Raw genomic sequence first — 24,712 nt, forward strand, 5'->3', positions numbered from 1 at the left:
TCAAACCATGACAATACCTTCTTGGTGATGCATAGTCATAAGTCAAACAAATTAACATTTGAATGAGTAAACTACAAAAATGTTTGCCGTGTGAAACAAAATGTATAATTCTATACGATAATGAGCCAATATTTATTGTTGCGTACATAAGCGATTAACGATGGTTAAAATAGCAAAATCTTTTGAATTCATCTGAATTGTGGATGGTTTAAGTTATTTGGGCCACGTTTAGGAGTTATTATGAGTGATACTGATTCCAAAACAAATTACTTTGTTTCAAAAGAGGGAATTGATAAAATGAATTTCTTTATTTCAAAGATTTGAGCACAAGCCGTCAGCAAAACTACTGGTTATTTAGATTAGATTTTTTAAAAATGTTGAGAAGAACAAACAGAGTTGGCTCTCTGTTTAACGACTGTCAAGGGACCACAAAAAACCGTCCTTAAATAGATTGCTAGAGAAATTCGTTAAATAGAGCGTCGTTAAACAGATAGCCAACTGTAGTATATAATCGCAAATATTCCCCAAATTGTAAAGAAAGAGTGATCTTATTCAAAAGGAATTGCGACAGAATCTGTAAAATATTTTAAAATGAAAATTTTGCGTTGACTAGAAAACATATTTACGTCGCTTAAAATCCTGGAAACTGACAAAATATTACTACCTTGTAATATGTTTGCTTAAAGTTTTAGAAAAAGGGGTTTCTTTATTTTCGATAAAGTACAAAATACGTTGATTCCGCTCGATGGAAGTGAAAACTAGTTATTTTAAAAATGTTGTTAAACTCAGTGGGAATGTTTTCTCGGATACTAAAACGTGATTAAGTGCATAATTCCATAAAACTATATAATTTGTGATGACCTAGCAAAGTGAATAGGGTATCATTTCACAAAATCCGCTTGGCCCTTTTGGTACATTTTTGAGGTTATCTCAAATTACTAAAAAACCAGATCACCTAAACTCGTCGTCTACGGATAGTTGAAAGCTATATAACCATGCATCAAATCCTACTCATAACAAAGAACATGTCACAAGTAGTATTAAAGTTACAAACGAAACTCTTACCTCTGTAAAATAATATTGCTTTCCCCGGAACACATTTTGTCTGCTCATTGGAATCGCGAGACACGAACTCGTCCCGACGTGTTTGCCGCGCACGGAGTGCCAACAGACGACCTTTGTTACGACAACAATACAGTCAGCCAGCGAAAAATTTGGGAGTTATTGGCAATATTCGCTCTGCCCGGGGTATCCACTTTAGCCGGGTTTCCCCTACCTAAATGTATAGCAGTAAAAAACCAATTTCCTAAGCATAAATAATTTTATAAGACCCAAAGACACCCATATACACAGTTACAAAGTGTAAGATTTTGCTTTAAGATGGCCATAATTATGTTAACATTTTTGCATATGTCTTTGTGTATTATCTTCGGAGATAGAGTTTTGGAGTTTCCTAACAACATGGTATTTTTTGCACAACATATAGTCTAAAAATGCATACATTGCTCCGACATATATATAATATTAAACAAGGAACATGTATAAAACACCTTTGATTCATACGATATGGTTTTGTTACCTTCAAAAATATTTATACTTAAGTAATAGGTTAAAAGTAATATTATATTAATCGAAAGCAAAATATCAGTAAAATGAGCTAAAACTAAGAAACGGGATAAATAATTTCCTAAAAGGATTATTTTTTTTTTCATTTCGCTTGCATTCATTAATTCATAGAACTGAAATAAGCAAAAGAACTTTTAACCTTTCATTCATAGAAATCTTTTCCATGAAACATCACGTAAAGGCGAAATATTTTGTTCTTCGATTTGATAGGAAGACAAAGTTTCTTTCAACAGTGCAAAGGAATGGCATCGATTTTACCTCCATCAAAATTCTAACTTACCATGTATTGTCATGGACGGACGTGAGATTGAAAGAGAATAGACCACTCCCATTTCCTTCTATTTTCATGTCACAATGCAGGTTTGAACTAAAAACGATTCGCAGTTGTATTCGTGCCCTACATATTTTTATTTAAAAAGGATGTATATTTAAATAAATAAACAAATAAATATGTGGACAGATTGTATTTTCTTTTAATATAAGGACATAAGGATGGGGCGAAAATTGAGCAATTGAAATGCTATAGCTCGGAGAAGTGGCCATTGAAAACAAACAAAACATGTTTACAAAATAATACACGTATCGATCCTTCTCTGCCGTAGGGGGAAGTATAACTGAAAAAAATAGTAACACGCGCGCATGCGTATGGTTTTGCAGTAAAACACCGAAAGAGTGGCTCAGTGGTTAGACGGTGGGTTCTTACGCTCAAAGGTGAAGAAAGTTTAAAAAGTTTGAACCTTGCTCTAGTCGATGGACTTGCAAAATATAGAAAATCAACAGCGTCCATGTTGTTTCAGTAAGCGATACGGAAAAGATTTGTCAAGCATTTTAAATTTGAGGCTTTGAAACTGTTGTCAAAATAAAATTCATACTGCATTTTCTCAACGAAAGAACCAAGGTGTCTCCATTTGGTGGTGATGCTGGGCATTCGAATTTTTGGGGTAATGTCATCCGTCGATCGTAGTTACGTACGAGATAATAGTTGTTCTTTTCTCTGGAATGTACTAGTTCTGCGAATGCTGAGTAAAAAATACGTAGCCCATTAAAAATAATAGCAACACTATCAAAAGAAATCAAAATTCAAGCACAAACATTCATTTACCAATGGAAAGCAACAAAACATCATCTGTAATCAAAATTTAAGCAATGTTCCAGGGAATTTTCATAGTCGTGAAACCAAAAGTTTAAAGCGGAACAATATGAAAATACTTTCTCGTTTAATTTCTATTTGCCACAACGTGAGCTAAATCTGGTTGAAAATAAAATTAGGTTGAAAATATTTTAAACATACATTTTTAACATCTGACACTTTTTTAAAAACAATGTATCTCTTTTATATAAAAGTAGTGGTACCCGCACGGCTTTTCCCGTAATAGAAAAATTGAAAGGTCTTTTGGTTGGCCTGTATATTTACAAAAAAATGTATGGTGAATTTTCTCGCCAATTGGCTTGTACCCATGTTACGGTTTCACGTTATGATAATTTCGTAATTTACTCGTCCATCTTCTGATAATTTTGTTCTTAAAATTGAAATAGAAAAACAACCACATCGAATTTTCGAAAAATCGCTTCGAGGTACACACCCCCATGCTACAAACTATTTTTTTTTGCCAAATTTCGTAAAAATCGGCCGAACGGTCTAGGCTCTAGGCGCTATACGCGTCACAGAGATCCAGACATCCAGATAGAGAGACTTTCAGCTTTATTATTAGTAAAGAAGAAACTTATTAGTTAGTACAAATGAGGCATGCGAGAAACAAAGGGATGTAAGTGGTAAAACTAAAAATTTGGAGATAACCAGTACAAATGGTAGGGAAACCTATCTTCCATCTTAGGGCAAGAGATAGTGTACTAGTAGACCTGGTAGGGGTGCTGCTGTACAGCATGATTTAGAAAAAACAAATCAATGAAAGCCTACCTAGGGTGTTTTCTTTAAGCGCGTATTACTTAAAATTTAAAAATGTCCACTTACATCCATCCCTTTACTTCTCAATGCTTCAAATGTGATGTGAAACTAAATCTTTCAAAAGTTTCAAAAATATACTTTAAATGGAAAAAGTACTGAATAGCTAATTATAGAATACAGGGACTGCAGGGTGAGTTATTAGTAGTTAAATTAATTATTTCCCATTGTTCGACCCGCAAACATGGTAAGACTCTTTTCAGGAATGAAAAGGCAAAATCATTCACAATTATGTGGAAATATGTTCTAGCTACTTGACTAAATAAAGTTTTAACTTAAAGTTCGGACTGATTCGAGTGTTACATGTTCATAAATGAAGATAAATTTACTTTCCACTGTGAAAATATCAGGAACTCGCCACTGAAGCTATTTTGTGTACAAACTACTTATGTAAGGTAATTTAGGAAAAACCAAGAAATTACTTCTAAAAACATAATAACTCCAAGAGAATTTCAAAATTTCTCAAAAAAAAAAAAAAACTTACAGAATATGCTTTGTAATTCAAAAGATATTTTCAGAGACACTATCACAAAACTTAAGCATTTAAAAGTACCGACAGAAACTATGGTTCACCAAAATGCAGCTTTTTTCTATAGAAAGCAAATACCTTTTAAGGCAGCCCCTCTGTAGGAGTTCTAGAAATGACTCAAAAACTTCTGAACTATATTTCATATCAGCAGTATCTCACCTTATCCAGTTTTTTAATTCATGAAAAAAAAAATGCTGCTCAACTAGTTGTGAGCGACTAAGAGTGGTTTAGTTGTCACGAGGCTTTACTATTTCAATTAACAGCCAGAATATACGTGACATTTGTCAATGGATAATAAAAAAAATCTTTAAAATAAGGATCTATAGCTCCATAACAAATAATAGTATTTATTTATTTTTCAATGAAATGTTAGTTAAAATCATTGCAAATTTTTTATGCAGTTGCATGTTTTGGATGGTTAAAAAAAATATTGTTCGTTAAAGTTGACTGTCGTCAGAGTATCGTTGAAGAGAAAGCACAACTTTATGACAAAGTTTTAAAAGTTGTTAGTTCTTCAAAAATTCTTACAGTTCTTGACAAATGTTTGAATTTTTTATTTTGAAATCTAAGACTTTACTACGAATTTTAACATATAACTTGGATTTGTAAAATCGTTATTGTAGAAGTTACCCTTAAAACTAAAGATGATCATAAGATGGAGTATATTTTCATATCGGTCGAGACATCGCTCTCAGCACTAACTTTCCAAGTACGGAAATAATAGTTTGCATCAACTTCAAATTTAATTGAATATGTTTTATAAAGTGTTAGCTTACAAATGTTTTCATTATTATTTAGAATATATTTTATACTAAAAAATGCTGTTAACGGTTTTTTACCATGATCTTTTCCTTTTTATATACTTTAGTTTATAATCACACATAATTGCTTGCACGGAAGTTAACGACAGCAAAATTAAACAAACGATTTTCTTTTTAAATTAGATGCAAAATTTCAACTAAGAAATAAGTTTAAAAAGCCTAAAATAGAAAATGTATTTCCATTGTTAACAAGGTTTACTTCATACTTTGATTCAAATGTTAGCTTTAAATACATATATGTTTTCGTAAGATCAAAGTTCGTTTGACTTACACCACGCCCACATTTTCTGATTAGCAGATACATCTTAGATTATATTCTGTCAACTGACTGCACGTAAAGGGGGAACTTTTAAGAACTGAAATTCTGCATTGAGCTTTGCACTTTTACTAGCTTTGCTGATCATCATTTAAAAGTGAAACCGTAATCCAGGTCTCTGTATTTTCAATTTCGTAGCAAAATATTAATCATTTCAAGCCTCAAGAATATGCCTGAAATAGTCGAATTAAAATATTTTTCATCACAAAACTTCTTACTTTTATCAAGGTATTCAGTCGTTCCTGCTTTGATATCTTTTATCAGCTAAAAGGCAATGATGATACTTTCACATTCTCGGTGTAGCCATTATCAGATATTAATATAGTTGCATAATTTTTTAAACTATTATGTTTGAACATTGTGGTTGTTAATATGAGTTTATAACTGTGTTCTCAAGATTTTAGAAATAATTTCAACATTATATGAATTTGATTGTTAATCAGCACGCTCAGTAAGCTTTCTCATTGAAATCAGCGAGTGAGAATGTTTTGAATTTGAATTGCTACTACTGACCAATTAAGAATGCGAGAAGCAAGTGGATGTATAAGTGGAAATTTGAAAGTTTAGAGTAAAATACGTACTAAGTTCAAACTGTACGCAGGCTTTCATTGCAAGGTTTTTCTGAATCAAGCTGTATAATAACAACTACCAGATATACTATTGCGTATCTTTCCTCCAAACAAATAGTGCAGGGTCTTACCCAAACATCCAAAAAAAAAAAAAAAAAAGTTTGAACTAGTTGCAAATTGCTTATCACCTTCCCAATAAGAACAGGTAAAAAGTCCCAACCCATTGTGCGTCAGGTTTTGGAATGAAAGGCATCTAAAAATTGCTATTTGGAGTTTTTTTTTTTCGGAATTTTGAGCTTGCATTTCAAGTGGAAATATTAAGTCATCCTAAAGTTAAAAGCATTTAATTAAAGGTGTTTAACCCCCAAGTGAGAAGGCACCACCCACCATTGCTACCGAGCCCTCCCCCCCCCTTCTCCCCTTAAAAAGAAACTATAACTGAAAATCTCAGTTATAATTCGCTAGGATAAATTTTGAGGCATTTGCATTCTACGACTCTAAGTATTTTGCAATGTTCAATGCTAATAGTACGCTATGTACCTTATCCACTGCAGTCTCAAAGAGATGTAAGGGTTTTGGTGGTTCTCGTGCTGGCATCGTAATATTTGCTTCTTTCACATATTCCCAGCCGTCATCATGCATTTCGAGGAGAACCGTTATCTATTATGCCATTGCAGAAGCGGATCAGTCGGGGAATTTTTTGACGTAGATAAGAACAAAACAGTACGAATCAAAAACTGGTAGCGAAGACAAACTATTGGTTTAAAAAAGTAGTATGAATACATATATGCATAAATTATAGCCTATTTCACTCAGTAAGAATGCACCTTTTATAAAGTGAAAGAATTTTTCAAATAACTCTAGTGGTTCCGGAGATTACCTCGAACATATAAAGACACAAAAATCCGCTCTCTCCCTCTTTATAATATTAATATAGATGTTCAAATATTTACTTTCCCCAGTTACATCCTTTTGCTTCTAGGTGCCTCAAATATGTTAAATCATCTGCTTATGACTACATTAATTAATATAAATATTGTGATATTGCAGCTTTTATTTGTTTTATTTATACATCAAAGAGTTAGTTGGGTTTAAGATTTATTATATAAGTAGGCAAAGTCATTTCAGTACACACATCGTTCATTATTTTATCTAATTACATACAAGCGTTCGGAATTGTAATTTCCAAATATAAATATAGTAAAATGTTTCTAGTTACAACGAATATCAGAAAGTTAAAATGCGTTTATGCCAGATACCTACCTTAATTCGGAAAGCAAATGCGAAGAAAGTTCTGTGCTACAAGTTATAGTACATATTTTCACTAAAAATAACTGACGTACCAAGGTAAATATTTCTATAGGACAGCGTATCTGCTTGGAAATTCATGAGAGGATAAATATTTTGCAAACATGGGAGAAAAAAAAACTCCAATTTACAAGCAAGCGTTAAATTGTTACAATGTATATAGTAAAACTTTTATAGTCCACCAGTAATACCTAAAAATTAAAATCAACTCAATATATTTTTTTTTCCAAGTTTCATTTAGGGGAAAGCAGGAACTTGATGAACTATTTTTTTCATGTGTTAATTTTTCATAAAAATATTATCAATTTCTCAGAACAAAAGCATTTCTACAATTGAATAGAATTTTCTTTGCGTCATGAATTTTTCTGAATTATTTTTAAAGCCATATAGTTACTTTATGGTATTTAAAAAAAGTCTTCAAGTGTCTAAATGTGCGAAAATAAGGCGAAAATGTGAACAAGCCTGGAGCACACACGAACAAGATTAAAAAACTGGACATTCACTAAGCTTTAAAGAAAGTTTTAGCATAACAAAACATATTCACACTACATACCAATTACATTAAACTGTTTGTAACCCTTACTTTCTCAGTTTAAATTGGTCAGTAATTTGTCGAAAATAAAATATTTTCCCCCTAAATATCTTACCATGCTTACAGTCAAATTTGAAAATTTCATATAATTTCCTGATCGCTGGATAGACAAAAAAAAAAAATACTTATAAGACTTTGAAATAAAAATAATATTTAATTGTGCAAAGAGAATTTTTATTATTTATTATTTTTATTTTCAACAGCAAATACTAATTAACAACATGCGTGTGGTGATACAGCAGTTGAACTCTTGTTACGTTGAACATATGACTAGTGTAAAAACTTTTTATTGTTATACTTTAGAACGCTTAAAAAAAGAACTAAAAAGGTTTCAAGACGAATGGTTTTCTAGTACATTTTAAAAGTAAACATCTATGTATATGTTTCGGTAAATGTGATAAATTGGTGATTGCATATAATTACCGGTGGTTTTACACAATCAACAATAAATTGGTAAATGTGATCAATCATTCAATATTTGTAATATTTACCGATTTATTTATACAATCACTGACTCGTGATGGGGAATGTAATACATTTGAATAATTTTCTATAGTAAGGAGTTTAATTCCAAAACAATATTGTTTTCAACACTAAAAATTATTTTTACAATTATATTATTTCTGACAATTATATGAACTACATGTTTGCATAAACATTTTTTTTTTGTGTGTTTACAGGTGGGAAGTGCGGGTGTAATACAAATTGCCGCCCCTGATGACATAATCACCATTAAACCAATTAAAAGTGTTCCAATTTACTGTTTTTTTTCTTCTCCAATCGCCGACTCGTAATGGAGAATGTAATAAGTTCGGATAATTTTTCTAAATAAGGTCTTAATTCCAAAGAAGGAAAACATCTTTAAACTTCTCTGAAAATGCGTAGGTAAGAATTCGAAAAACGTCGTGATGGCTGTTAAAAAATACAGTAATATTTCAAACTAAATAAATAAGTAAAAGTAACACTCTTTTACTTTATTTTCATTAGGTTTTTTATCAAACACACTTTATATGCGTACAATATATATTGCCAATAAAATTAAAAAATATAAAGTGCTTTGGTAATATTACTTGTGTACCTTTTCTTAAGGGTTCGTTTAATGTTCTGTTTTTAGCACCATGGCCTACTAGTAAATGTGCTTCATGAATTACGGCAAACATTTTTTCAAAATGCAAGTAAAATCTAACATTATAGCTGTCTTATTTACGGGATAGATTAGTTTTGCAACATTGACAATACTCATTACGTCATATCCTTTTAGTCAACTATAGCCTTTGGAATTTTTTCCGAAAATTTTGTTTTTACTATAATTCACCTTTTTTTAATGAATCGTCATACTTTTCTTTCGTCAACAAAGACCTGTGTACTTTTTTTTTTAATTCATAACAGTTACTAAAACTTGAAATTGAATATCGGCCATTATTAGAAACGCTATAAAAGAGAGAAAGCAAGTATCCAGAAAAAAAAAAAAGGTCTTGCCAGCACGACCTCAGAAATACAGTTAAACAAGTATTGGATCCCGGCTTTACGAATTAATAAAAGTACGGTTTAGACAAAATAACCGAAAAATTAAGCCAAGGTATATAAAATAACTGCTGTACGCAGTTCAAATTGTGTTTTGAATTCAAAAGAATAAAACATAAAACTGAAGAGAAAATTGCCTACAAAGATTCATTATTAAGCTAAATCGCATTTTATTTATATACCTGGTGTTTATTGAAATGGATATCCGGATTAACTAAAATCCAGTTTAATAGGGTTTGGATTAGTGAGGGGTAAATGTATTGAATTGAAATTAAAATCATACTAGCATGCTCAATAATGCGCAGGCGCAAATGCACGTCATAGAAAAAGCTAAGTAGCTGAACAAAATGAACAAATTTTGGTTATAAGTATCGACTTTTATTACATTCCCCATTACGAGTCGGGGATTGTATAAATTAACTGGTAAATGTGATAAATATGGCTAAATATTCAATTATTAATCACATTTACCAATTTTAGTGTGGATTGTGAACAATCACCAGGGATTGTACAAAATCACAGAATTTATCACATTTACTGTAACATATATGCATAACTTGCATTTCAATGCACTAATTGTACTGTATTTTCATTTCCTATTAAAAACTTTAACTTGCATTACTTTTTTTCTTTAATATTTCATCATATGAAGCAGTAAGAAGCAAAGGGATGCAAGTGGACATTTTCAAGTTTTGAGTAAAACGCGTTAAAAGCTTAGCTCCTAGGTAAGCCTTCATTGATTTTTTTTTCTAAAGCATGCTTAATAGCAGCAACTACCTGGGCCACTAGTACCATCTCTTGCCCCAAGTCAGAGGAGAGGTTCACCTACCATGTGTACTGGTTATCTCTGGTAATTTTTAATTTTGCCACTTACATGCCTTTCCTTCTCACTGCTTCATATGTTAAAACAACGAGTACGTAAAAAAATGCTACTTAAATAATGATTGTCTGTTCAAGAGATAAAACTAGTTTGTATACGCAGTCTAGTATATAATTTGAATTTAGATCTTACTGAAAGTTTAATTTCCTGCTGTTCATTCGAATTCGTAATACGTAAACTGGAGACTCTTTTGGGAAATAAATCTGTTACATTCTCCCTAGAAAGAAAACAGTCTTATTTAGTTTCGAGAACATAAATCCATTGAAAGCAAACTTCCGTTTTCCGGCGCGAAGTTTTGCTTTGCAATTAACAGGAAATATATTTTGAAACCTGTAAAGCAATTGAAATATCGATTTTTAAACTGTCGAAGATAAATAATTAGAAAAACAACTTAGCGTATCTAAATGACTACTTCTCAGGGAAATGTGTCTCGCGGATCGACGTTTCAACCCAAAACTATAACATATTCATTTCCACGATTCAATTCCATTTTTTTTTCATCTTTCTTTTCACGATCTATAAAGCATTTCCATTTTAAGTGCGATTTTTTTTTCAACAGTGAAGAAGGTTTAAAAAATTACTTTCAAATGCAAATATCATTCTTTGCTTTAGTTTGCATTCCAGTAGGATATTATAGATATTTTAAAGAATCTTAGTTCAACTAAACTAATGACAAATATATCATAAATATAAAAAAATGAAAGTGTATATCAATTATATTTCATCCTGTAGACCAGCTTTAATGAAAGTTTTTTGTTAAGTGGAGTTATATTTTAATGCCTTTTTTACAGTTCACCTCTAGGCTCTCTTTAATAGCATTAATTGTTTGTGATTAAATTAATATTTACAGTATTGTGGCAATTATTATTTCGTTTCATCACGCATAAGCTTACAATAAGCACTCCAAATTACCTCAGAATTCAAACGGCTGTTATTATAAATATACTAGAAGTTCGTATACATCTGGTAAGTAGCAGGCCTTTGAATTTTTCCGCCGGATGGTCGGTGTTCCAGAATATTTGTTTTTCGCTTGTTGAGGGGTTCATCATTAGCCTCATGGATATCAGCTCAGATACATGGGCTAAAGTGATTGCTCTTAGAGAACACTTCTGAGACGTTAGAGGAAATAGGTAAAATATGTCGAATGAGGACATGCATGTTTCCGACAGCAGGTAATGCTAAAAAGATCCCAACTAGAAAATGCAGATGAAACGTAGCAACTTCAACTCAATACGAGAAAATTTTACTTTGAATGAGTGCCATTAACCCTTGATTAACCAGTTTTAAACCTGCACAGGTCCATGGTGGCAGTTGGTGCTAATGTTGTACCTTCAACAGTGCGATACAGGTTGTTAGATCGTAGGCAGTGAGGCGATTTAGAACCTAGAGAGTGACGCGATTGACCATACAAGAAGCAGCTTCTCACGTACCGTATGAATAAAAAATGTTGGAATGGGCACAAAAGTATTGCATGCATTGAGATGGTACTCTTTTCTGATGAAACAGATTTTGTGATTCAAAAATTTTCAACCAAGTCTGAAAAGGAGCAAAAGATAACCTATCAATCAGTACCACATACGGTGCACCAAGTACCCAAGTATGTTCTTGAAAAGACGTTAATGGTTGTTTCATCGTTATTGAGATGCAACCTCTACTTTCTGTTAAAGGAATGATCAACAGTGCCTGTTTCAAAGTCATATTGACCCAAAAAGAAATATGTCTAAACTGTGGCCGAAGGAGGTTACGTTCTCCAACAAGATGGCACGCGATTTCATTTCGAAGCGAACCAAAAAATTTCTGCTCAAAGAACACACTTACTGTACTGGATTGTCACAAGAATCCTCCGAACTTGAATACGAAAGAAAATTTTTCTGCTTTCATCCAAAAACAGCTTTACAAGTTTGATTGCACGACGATTTACAAGCAAATTTCAGCCGTCATTAACATATAGTTCACATGTGTTGAAATTAAAACCTTATGTACCAGTCTAGCCCATTCCATTCCCAAACGTGTCTGTGATGTAATTAAGTCTTGCGAAGGTCATATCAATTAGTAGCGTTAAAGTATGCATAGCAAGTTTGAATAAATCTAATATTTTGAAAAAAAAAAAAGGCATTTTTAAAATTATCTGCCGCATTACTGTATTTCAAAACACTAATCATTATTGAGTTCAAAAGCTAAACATTTTAAATATCCTTACACAAAATATCGAAGGCCACTTTTGGTTCATGTATGTTGCTGCAAGTTAAAAAGTGTTTTTTTTAAATACTTCTTTTTGTGACAGTTAGAAAATGGAGGATCTTTTTTAAATTGTACCAATAAAACTAATATTTAAATTTTGGGCGCGAAGCTACACCAGATCTCAAAATAACTTATTGTATTCCTTTGTTAAAATAGTTAAATATCATATGAGACAGTGAGAACGAAAGGGATGTAAGTGGCAAAATTAAAAATTTGGTAATAACCAGTACAAATGGTAGGTGAGCCTCTCCTACGTCTTGAGGCAAGAGATAGCACTAGTAACCCTGATAGGTTTCGTTACACAGCATGATTCAGAAAAACTTTTTAATGTAAGCCTACCAAGGAGCTTATCTTTAAACGCGTTTTACTCAAAACTTGAAAATGTCCACTTGTATCCCTTTGCTTCTCACTGCCTCATATATTGAAAATATAAATGCGATTTTCATTATCAATTTACTTATACATTTACTTCGTTATTCATTTAAAAAATGTTGGTGAAACATTTTGCACAGACCAGTTAGTTACGGTAATTAACTTTTGTTTTCAACTTTTCCCTCTTGAAACGCTAAATGATGCTGAAGAACAGTTCATTGATAGGAATGAAAATTCATCAAAATTATATATTTCCTGATTAATTTATTTAATTTTGACGGCAGAAAAATCCTTCCATGAATGTGTTTTTTTTAATAAATGACCATATTGACCCATTTGTTTCAACTGAATTTAACATTGTTAAAACTGCAAATAAATCAGTACTAATATTATAAAGAGAGAGGACGGATTTTTGTGTGTTTATATGTTCGAGGTAATCTCCGGAACCTATGCAGCTATTTGAAAAATTCTTTCACTATGTGAAAGGTGTATTCCTACTGAAAGACATAGGCTATAAATTGTGCATATATGTATGTATATTAATTTTTTAAACCAACAGTTTGTCTTCGCTACCAGTATATGTTTCGTACTGATCTATTCTTATATACGTAAACACATTCTCTGAATATCCCGCATGTGCAATCTTGTCAATAGCTGAAAGTTCCAATTTAACTGAAAGTTAAGGGATAGCAACGAGTGAAAGAAAAAAAAATCATGATGTCGGCACAAGAACCGACAAAACAATTGCATGTTTTTGAGGTTGCAGACGATACAGTATATATATTTCTATTCGAGTTGGACATTGCGAAACATTTATGGTAGCAGAAAGTTAATGCATCAAAATTTATTCAAATGAATTATAACTGGAATTCGTTTCAAGCAAATTAGTTATTGAATTCAAGTATTGCAGATAGATGATATTGATCCGTGTCTCTAAAAAGTTGTATTTTGCATGCCTTTCGGGCTACCCTTTGAGGTGTTTTATCTATACGAATATTATAAATAGAGAGGATTTACTTTGTATGTTTATATGTTCCAGGTAATTTCCAGAACCACTGCATATATTCATAAAAATTCTTTTTATGAAAGGCACAAAGATGTACAGTAGCACCTATACTAACATTTAAAAGAGAGAGTGGTTTTCGTATATTTAAATGCTCTGAACAAGATTGATACAAGTTTGCAACCTACTGAATGAGTACGTTTCCAATCACGCGACCAAATTAGTAACCGATTAGCGACTCGTCTATGATACCAGAACGCAAATTAATGTTTATCGGCATGCGAGGTGGAACTGAAAAAAGTTTAATAAATTTAACCAGAATCAACACGCAAACTTAGGATATGTGTGCGGTTTTTTTTACCAAGTTACAGAAATTTTCGTTAGAAAAATTGACCACTCCAGTCTTGAACATACTACTTTGAATTTTTCTCTTCAGAAAGACTCCGTACGTTTAATAAGAAAAAAATGGGCCATTTGGGAAGCATCTTTAAAAGGTCTGCAGGAGGACGGACGTTCGATGAGCCACTGTTTGAATATAGAAGTCGTGGATAAAGCTCTAAAAGAACTAAAATATGAGAACATTGTGAGAGGTGTTATCTTTGCATTTGTCGGTGACTTTTATCAAACTATTTATGTGGTTCCCTTGATGAACAAGTGCAGATAGACTTCAAACCAGCTTAAAGTCATATCTTTTATGAACTCTGTACGATCTGTGTATCTTAAGCACACTTTTAAGAGCTCATACTCATTCTATTAAAATTAAAGGCGGTATTCCAATAATTTCGTTGCAAAACTTTAATTTGTCCTTTGTATGAAATGGGACTGGACCCCCAAGTAAAATCAATGTGGACCAATTATGATTTAGAGTAATATTCTTACTGAACCAGCAGCAGGTCAGTCAGAAATAATCCTCAAAATCCCATTGTCCTTGCACATTTCCATTTCCAATATAAGTAATTGTAATTTCCAGTGAAAATTTCTTATGGCATCCCCATCATCCAACTGAAGGTCAAACGTACAATTATGAGCAGTACAACGTGTCATGTGGGAAGATTACATTGTTCAAGGGGAAGTTAATGTTAGTATCTCTTAATTAAGAAATCAATTAATGAATTTCTCTCAAAAACTCATAAAAACGAGACAAAAATGAGGCCACGCTATTTTAAAACAAAACAATCTGCATAATACTTATTTAAGATTGATAAATTTTCAACCCGAACAAGTTTGGGACGGGCCCCTAGTTATAAATAAAATAACAGTTGCGGATCAGTCAGGATTTATTTGGATAAAACTCAACCGAAAAAAAAGTATGGTTTAATGTTTTTAAGGCTATATTTAGAAATAAAATGGAGGATTTATCTTACCTTCATCAAAAATTGAAATTTTTAATTCAGTCTAATAATTACAACTATTAATTTGAATAATTTTTAGCGAAACTAGCTATTTTAAACCACAGTCTAATGGATAAATGCGTTATTTTTCAACCCCAAAATAAAATATAGTAATACATTTTTAATTATAAAGTAATAAACAAACTCATTAATACTCCGAACGCACTCCTGCACTACTAAATTTATTGCTATTACTCCGTTAAATTGGTAACATTTTGGGTAATAGTGGCATATTTTTAAATTATTACATGAATAAAACCATAAAAGTTATATTTATTTGATACATTTCCCTAAATACTTTTTAATACCGTTAATTACCTTTTAACCCTTTAACTTAACCGTAATCAAAATATTTCAATAAACTCCTATTTTAATGCATTTATGTATCAAAGTTTCTTTTAAAATAATCTAAAATCTATTTCATTTGCTTAAATCATCATTAGAAAGAAATACGGTAACACTGGTTCGATTAAACGTAAATAAAGGGAATGATTATTTGGTATTAAAAGAGCTTAATGTTTTCACAACATATTTACAGAAAATATTCGATTTTTCAGCAAAGAAATAAACGAATGGTCATCTATTTCAATCATACTTTGAATAAAATTGAACTAGAACGTTTCTGAAAATAGTAATTATTAAATGTGTGTATTCAGCCTAGTTTTAATGGACTAGTTGGAATTTAAAGTTCCTTTTGGAAGAACTTACAACTTATTAGGGAGTATTTAGTTCAATAATTTCGTTTCTATTGAAAAAATAGATTCCTCTATTTTTATGCAAAAAGTGTACAACATACAAATTTTGTGACTTTTTTTAAACTCAAAAAGAAATACATGCATTTTTATTTCCACTTTTTACCAAACTGATTGTTTCTATGTGACACTGTAACTTCAAATGAGGTATTGAGAAACAAAGGGACGTAAGTGAACATTTTCAAGTTTGGAGTAAAACACGTTTAAAGATAGATAAAGTCCTAGGTAGGATTTCATTGAAAAGTTTTCTAAATCATACTATATAACAGACCGTACAAGGACTACTTGTACTATCTCTTGCCCTCTAGACAGAGGAGAGGTTCACCTACCATGTCTACTGGTTAACTCCAAATTTTAAATTTTGTCACTTACATCCCTTTGCTTCTCACTTCATCAAATGTATTTTGTGTGAATAATTTTTTATGCTTTTTTTTCTTCAATTGTTCAAATATTCTGAAAGAATAATTTATATTTTTTTGATCTTTTCCTTTCAAGTTCTCTGTCGCGGGCAGGTAAATATCAGTATCTGCAGAAGAAATGAGATTTTGAGACATTGGAGCCTGCATTTAAATGTTTGATTTTAATATTTTCCCCTTTTCTCGCTTCAAACTTGTAATACAGGATGTCCGAAAAGTCCTTGACACATTTGAAAAAATCATAGAAAACCAAAAAATTGTCGCATGAATTTGCGATTTGCACCATAATACTTCAAGAGTTTTTATGAAATTGAAAAAAAAAATGAAAGTTACTTTTAAATCGTTTTTGTTGCCATGGGAAAACGCAAAAAAGGAATGAAAATTACTAACCGAAGAATTACAAGCATCGCATATACTGACACCCTGGCTGCGAAATGCCTTTTTTCTTCTTTTTTTCCGCTTTTTATTTATTTATTTATTTATTTATTTATTTATTTATTTATTTTTGGATGTCATAAAAACTCTTGAACCTGTGAAGTATTACGAGAATTTGTTGGTTTTCTATGAATTTTTTAAATGTGTCAAGGACTTTTCGGACACCCTGTATTTTAAGTGTGGATTTTAATTTGCCTGTTCTTTTCAATTGGAAATTCAAAACTCTTACAGTTCTTCTTACGCCTTACAGTTGCGAAAATTAATTTTCTAATGCCAATCAAGGACACGCTGAATAATACATTGTGTTGTCAAAAATTGTCTTACTTAAACAGTACAAATTTGAAGATGAATTTTGCTGAAGTAACGAAATATTTGTGACTGCTGTGGCTAGGCATTTCGAGATCCTTCATGAAGCTGACATGATAATTTCTCACACTTGAGCTCCAGTGCGTGCTGTGAAGCTTATTGCAGTTATTATAGAAAGTGTGTGTAGATGTGGGTGGTAGGTGTGTGTGTGGCCCAAACTGATGAACCTCAATAGAGTAGGTGCGTTGGATGGAGATGCAATATTACGGAATTTCAATTGCATTGACTTACGGTTTTAGTACAACACAGTACAATATACAATATTGATTTTATCAATTTCGAAGTTAAATAAGGCACACGTATGCCGAGTCGGGTAGTGAAACGTGTTTCATGATTACAATTGCTCTATTTGTAAAAAGAAAATTATTTTCTGCGAGAAAGTTACTAAAAGGGGAAAAATCATTGTATGAATGAGATAGTGAGAATAAAAGGGACGTAAGTGCCAAAATATAAAAAATGGATGTAAGCAGTACAAATGGTTGCAGAACCACTCCTCTGTTTTGGAGCAGTGGAAGGTACTAGTAAAACTAAGGTTGGCACAGCAGGATTTGGCCCTCACAGGCTGTCGTGCAACAGGGTTTGGTTTGGTTTTGGTTTAATGGTACTAGTAGCTTTGGTGGGTGCGGTTATACAGCCGGATATAGAAAAAATCAATGAAAGAGTACCCAAGATCTCAATTTAAAACGCGCTTTCGCTCGAGGCTTTAAAAAATAGACTGACATCCCTTTGCTTTTCACTGCTTCAAATGTACACTTGCTTTCAAATAATTTTTTTTTATTTATTTGACACTAAAATAAATTTAGTTTACTGTCACCATAGACAACAATTAACTGGCATTTAAAAGACAGCATGTTTATCAAACTATATATTTTACTGTTCTTAACTAACATAACATTTTATTTCTACACCTTAAATTCACTCCTTAACTAACAAGAAATGCTAATGCATTTAAAGAAAGTGTCTTCAAAAAGAATAATTACATGAAGCTTTAAAGCAAAATGCCCCATAAATCTCGAAGAGAAAATATCTTATCTTAGCTTGAATGTTAAAAAAAATGTATGTTTTAGATGGCATCTAAAAACTCATTATTCATTCCTACAAGAAGAATATGTTTTTAATAAACATCTTCTTAAGTTATATTCTTACTCTCTTGAGGTAGCAAAGCTGAGATAATGCCTCTTGTTCTAACTTTTGCGGAAAATAGGATGAATTATTTTTGTCACGTTATAAAGCACATCCTTCAAATGACTTTGCAAAGACTTTTTACAGGATTTTAGTCTCAAAGGAAATAAACATGAGTTTTGATAATATCCGGAAAATTGAGAAAAATTCTTGAATGAAGATTTTGTGATTTAATTCATTAAATGATTTTTTTTTTAAGAACGATAATTTATGATAGTGAATTAGATGTTTCTTAGTTATTCTGCAGTAGAGAAAGTATTGAATTACTGCTGTCAAAATTCTTAAATGCACGTATATTTCTGATGATTAATAATCTTCTTTCTTGATTCGGTTTTACTCGTTTTTCATCTTCAGAATTTTCGAATAATTAATTATTGGGATGTATATGTCTAAGCAACTAGTTAAATAACACTTAAGAAATACAACAAATAAATTAAAACACTAAATTTATCTATGCTTTTAATATTATGCATATCACTCTATTTTTAAAAAAATCACGTTTCCTTAACAGATTTCATGGAAATACTTTGAAATACTAAAAACATTAAAGAAAGGAAAATCCTTGAATTTTTAAGACTTTAAAGCTTGATCTGTCCAATAAATACGCGAACTGAAGCAAAAAAACTTATTTTGAAAATTTTAGTCCACATCAATTTTGTCCCCTTCAAAATATTCTCCATTCGTCGCTATGCACTTATCCCATCTGTTGTACCACTTTTTAAAGCACCTTTGGAAATCGTCAGCAGTTAACCTCTTTAGTCTTTTCGTCGTTTCTCACTTTATTTAGAACAAATCTTATCAGTGATGTCCCCTCATAAGATTTTTGCATTTTGGGAATAAGAAAAAGTCGCAGGGTGCGAAATCTGGCGAATGAGGAGGCTGATCAAAGATGGTGAACGATTTTTTTTGCCAGAAACTGGCTATAAATCAATGCTGAATGTGTTGGTGCATTGTCATGGTGAAAGATCCATCCATCACCTTGAGTCAAATTTGGCCGCGCACGATACAGGAGATCTCTAAAAGCTGATTTATTAGTTGTTCCGTGATTTTTTCAATTTCCATTTTCGACAAACAGTAAAAACAAGGACAACAGAAACTAACATAAATTGCATCATACGTGCATTTTTGCGATCTGCCAAGCACTGACAGCTCTTTGGGTGTCAAGCAACTATCGCCGACGCCCAATGAGCGTGTTAGCAGTTTGCCCAATGAACAGTTAGCGGGACTATAAACCGCGTCATGGCTGCTAGATTGCATGATTTCGTGTATTTATTGGACAGACTACGCATACTTATAGTTATTACGTCAGTGCATTGTATGGAGCTACTGCTTTAGTGTTAAAAACTACGATGTTTATTAATTTTTTTTAGCATATTTGACAAAGATACGAAAGAAATCACTCTTCTGGTGTGATGAAATAACCGTTCTGTTAGAAAAAGTAGTTTCATTGATTGGACGATTCCTCTTAGAAGATAATTTGTATTTTGAACTGGTCAATTCAGAGAAATAAGCTCCAAGATATAATGTTTTTACTAGCTTTAGCTCAAGTCATTTGTGAGCAACTTTGGGCTGTATTTGCAGCATCCGTATAGTGGTAATTTATAACTTTCTCCCATATCCTTTAAAAGACATTTTTGGCTACTTCGACAAGAAATAGCATCGCAGCGAATGTTTTTGGGATTACTCGTGCAACTTTAGTTATACATTAGAACATTTCACACCCAATTGACTCTTTTTGACTAGAAAAACTAAAATCATCAATCAAGTGGACCGAAGAATTACATAAAAAATGTTTTGAAATAAAATATGTTTAGTTTGATTTGTTAAAGTTTTATTAAAATAGGGTACGTTTTTTACAGGCTTATTACTAAAAAAAAGCTAAGTACTAGTTATCAATTCTTCAAAAAATCTACCACTTGTTAAAGTAATGTATATATATATATATTCTGGACGTGAAGCAGTATTTTAAAAATGATAACCAATGATTTCAGATTTGAGCTGATAATGTTTGCAAAAATTTCTAAATCAACCAAGTTTCAAAATAATGGTAAAATGTTTCCGTGACTCAACTGACTTGAGTAAAACAACATATTGCATACACACTTTTATTTATTTTCAAGCATTCTTGATTTTAATTCTTTTCCTTAGCAACTTCCATTACTTTGCTTTTTCTCTTCTAAATTTGAAGATTCTTTTAAAATGAGAAAAAAGTTCTCTCATGCGAAATATTTCTTGCAAAACTTATTTCGCTCCAATGCGAGCAATTTCGAATTAAAGTGCACGGACTTGCTCTTTTCTGAGTTGAACAGATCATTTCGAAAAATTGAAAAGGTGGAACACATTTGAATATAGTTACGCGATATAAAGAAAGTACTTTTTCATAATCTCATTCAACCGGTTTTTTTTCAAAAGGGAGGGAGTGAAGACGACGGAAGTGATACAATTTTTCCCCATTAACGTCATTGAAAAGCATACTTTGTCTGGTGATTAAAAATATGAATATGTCAGCACATTTTGAATACTTCAAAATAATTCTTATAATGGTTTTATTGAAGCGAAAATCTCAATTGCAGTCTGCTGATTTAAAAAAGACGAGGAAGAAATATATTGCCCAGTAGAGGTTAAAGAGGCTTGTACAACAATTCACCTTAGATGACAAAAATTCAGAAAAGAAATATTTGCAGATACTGCACTTTATCGTCCCACAGCAGTATAACGAAGTATATCCTTTAAGCATACTTGTTTGCAAATACATTTGGCAGATTTAGTACAAAAATCAGGAATACAAATACATTTCAATTGCGTTTAAAAAATATTTTATCATAACTTCTGTTGAATATTAAGCTATTATACCAAAAAAAATTCCTATTTTTTTTAATAATATTTATTACTACAAAGCAAAAAATACATTCTGCGGTGTTCTGTGAAAATTAACAAACAAACTTAAAAGTCAACGTAGAAAACTAAAAAATCTCTAATATTAAAATCGATATTTTAAAGATTCGTATTCAATTTTTCAAATCTTGAAACAAAAAACAACAACTGTTTTTTACGAGTTAAAAGAAAACAAAATTTCAAAGCTAACTTTCTTAAAATAAAGAAAAATAAGGCGTTAAATATATAAATTCCCCTTTTCTTAAAGATAAATGAGTTTATTTTGAAATTATTGCCCTTATCAATCGGTCTTTACATTTTGCGCAGTGTGCAGCCATAAAATTCGAAATAGATGGTATAAACTATCATATTTATCCAGAGAGGATCATACGACATTAATTTCATACGTAAGAGAACTTATATGCATACATCAAGTTGGAAAATGTAGGAGGCTCAGTTCAATATGGAGATTGAAATGTTTATAGATTCATGATATGTTTCTAGTTGGTGAACATGAAACGACTTTCGGAGAAACAGATCAACAAATTTCTATCAAAATCGGTTTATTTTACTCAAAACATTTAATTTCACTTTAACTCATAGTAGTTAGCTTATCAAAAAAAAGCATACAAGAAAAGTTTTTGCTTTGAAGCGTACTGATTTTGTTAACAATAAATATGTTTAGCTTTTTTAAAATAAATTAGTGAGTATTAAACACAGTGGACCAATCCTTCAAATGCTATTTATGTAGCGTTGGTTGGGGTAAGTGGGACTCCTTTTGAGAATAGTTCGTATTTGAAACCTTATACAAAAGTTTTGAAACAAAGAAAAATAAACTCACTGTCTTATTTTATCTTGGACATTATTAATAAACAAAAATTCATCATTATTTTCCAAAATAATTCTTTAAATATTCTTAAAGATTACATTTTTTAAAAAATCGGATGGGTGTCCCACTTACCCCATAGAGAGGGGTAAGTGAGTCAGCCCCCTTTTATTTAAGTTTAAGTGAAGCATATCTAAAAAAGGGGTGGGGGGGGGGTCTTACGTGATAAAGTATGAACATTTTTAATGTGAGTTATTCGTTTGTAAATGCATCTATTTATAAGATAGTTACTGTCTTTTATAACTGTATCACGGAAAATTTTAAAACGAGAAACAAAACAATTTTATTTGTGATTTATTGAAAGCCTATAGAGATATATTTAACTTTTACATATAAAGATGTGTTTAATAAAAGAAATACAGTTGATTAAGATCAATTCAAGTAAATTTGCCAAAACTATCAGTTGAAAAAGAAATTTGGAAACACTAAATAACTGCGTCCGTGTAAGGTGGCCAAGAAAGAACCAGTATCGCTTCATCCTTTGCAATTACTCCAACATCATCCGTACTATGCCTATGAAAAGTTGTCACTTGTTTTTTCTTGCAAATTCAACAGTATTTTTTAATTTGTATCATCAACTGCCAACTGTATCCCTATTTAAATCTTAATGATTTCTTTTCATGTATGTTTCACAAATACATAGCTTAAGCAGTTTTTTAGCTGAACTTTCAACTCCTAATAAGTCATCATAGTTGTCTTACAATAAGACAAACTAAGACAAACATTTAAGTAGAGTTGCTTTTGATTTTAAAATCCCCATTATTATAGGAGGACCCACTAACCCCGTATACCAAAAATATGCGGGGTAAGTGAGACACATCCTCTTAAACACTTACTAATAATATTTCATGCAAAAAGTCTTGTTGCTGTATGAACTTTAAGTTAAACTATACATGAAAAATTAATTATCATAAAAAATAGTAAGAAATAACCTGGAAAGACTTCTTTGAAAAATGTTCCTTGAACTCGCAGAAAAAAAAAAGACTTTTTTTGACTAAGTGTAGGACCTAGAAAAAAAATACACGAATCTGAAATATGGGCAAAACCAGTCACTGTGTTGAAATTAAACATGATCTGTGAAAAAAAAGTTTAAAAAACTTTATCCATGTTTCAATTTTAGGGGGTTAACCCACTTACCCCAGTAATCTACTTCCTCCAACCAACCCTACCATTTTTCGGAGTATCGTACTTTTGTTTACGAACAGCTTTATTGGCATGTATATTTCTTTCAAAATAATGGGAAATCTTTAAATTTAGCCAATTCGTTCCAATATACTGTTTTTATGCGAATATAAAAATGTTTCTCGAGAGTTAGGTTTTTACGGTAATAGACCTGAAAGATATTAAAAACGCATTCATGAAATCTGTTATTATATTGACAATTAATTATACAAAATACATTTCTGGTTTTTGAGTCGGTTATTATACAATCAGAACTTTTTTTAATGTTGTTTTTAAGCTTAAAACAACTCTAAACTTTTTGTTTTAGTTTTTGAAATCATAAATTTATTATTTATTTATTATTTTCTGCACGAGTGATTTCATGTACCGTTTCAGATTTTGTGTCTCATTTAAAACCGTAAGAAAAAGCTCCAGGTTAAACGTCTTAAAAATGTTTGAAAATTAATAATTTTAATGATACGGTTCACTACGAGTACACACTGAAAACACGTTTGGAACATGTAAATAGAGAAAAAATGATTCAGTTTCCTGACCATACCCTAAAATGTGTTCTGAATGTAAAAAATTAAGTGCACTGAACTGTCCTCTGAATCTGTTTCGCTCAAGGTATTTGTTAAATTTTCGCTTGAGAATATATGATGTAGTGCGAAGCAAAGGGATGCAAGTGGCAAAGCTAAAAATTTGGAGATACGCAGTACAAATGGTAGGTGAACTCCTCCTCTATCTTAGGGCAAGAGATATTACTAGTAGCCCTGGTAGATGCTGCTGTATAGCATGATTTAGAAAAAAAATCAATGAAAGCCTACCTAGGACGTAATTTTTATATGCGTTTTACTCAAAACTTGAATATGTCCACTTACATATCTTTGCTTCTCACTGCCTCATATTTCAAAACATATTATTAACACATTTGGGCACATATGAGGCAGTGAGAAGCAAGGGGGTACTTTTAATGCTTTGAGTCAATTACGTTTAAAGTTTAGATCCTAGGTAGACTTTCATTGAAGTCATTTTTTAAATCTTGTTGTACAGCAGCACTGACCAGAACTACTAGTACCATCTCTTGCCCCATAACAGAGAAGAGCTTCTGTTAAGATTTGCACTAGTAATGTCGAAATGTTTAGTTTTGCTCACTGCCTCATGTGTTAATTATTCGCTTTCTTTCGCACAGATGTAACTTCAACTGCTTTCTTTAACTACCAGCCAAAAGAATCACTTAATATTTTACTTCTAGAAGTTTTCCTGCAATGAATGATTGTCTGCTGTGTGTTGCGAATGAAGCCCAAACCGATGGATGCAATACGATTGACCATGACACAACTAAAACTGTGAGCGACAGTATGAAGGCTGTAATGTCCTGTATTTGTTTTTCAAAAGAACATCGCACCTGCAGCTGGGGTGATACTATCAGTTGCTGTGATATACGATGCATGGTCATCTCTAATATCATATTCACTATACCAAGACAACTTAACGATACGTCT

The sequence above is a fragment of the Uloborus diversus genome, chromosome 7 (assembly GCF_026930045.1).
Source record: "Uloborus diversus isolate 005 chromosome 7, Udiv.v.3.1, whole genome shotgun sequence".
Lineage (NCBI taxonomy): Eukaryota > Metazoa > Arthropoda > Arachnida > Araneae > Uloboridae > Uloborus > Uloborus diversus.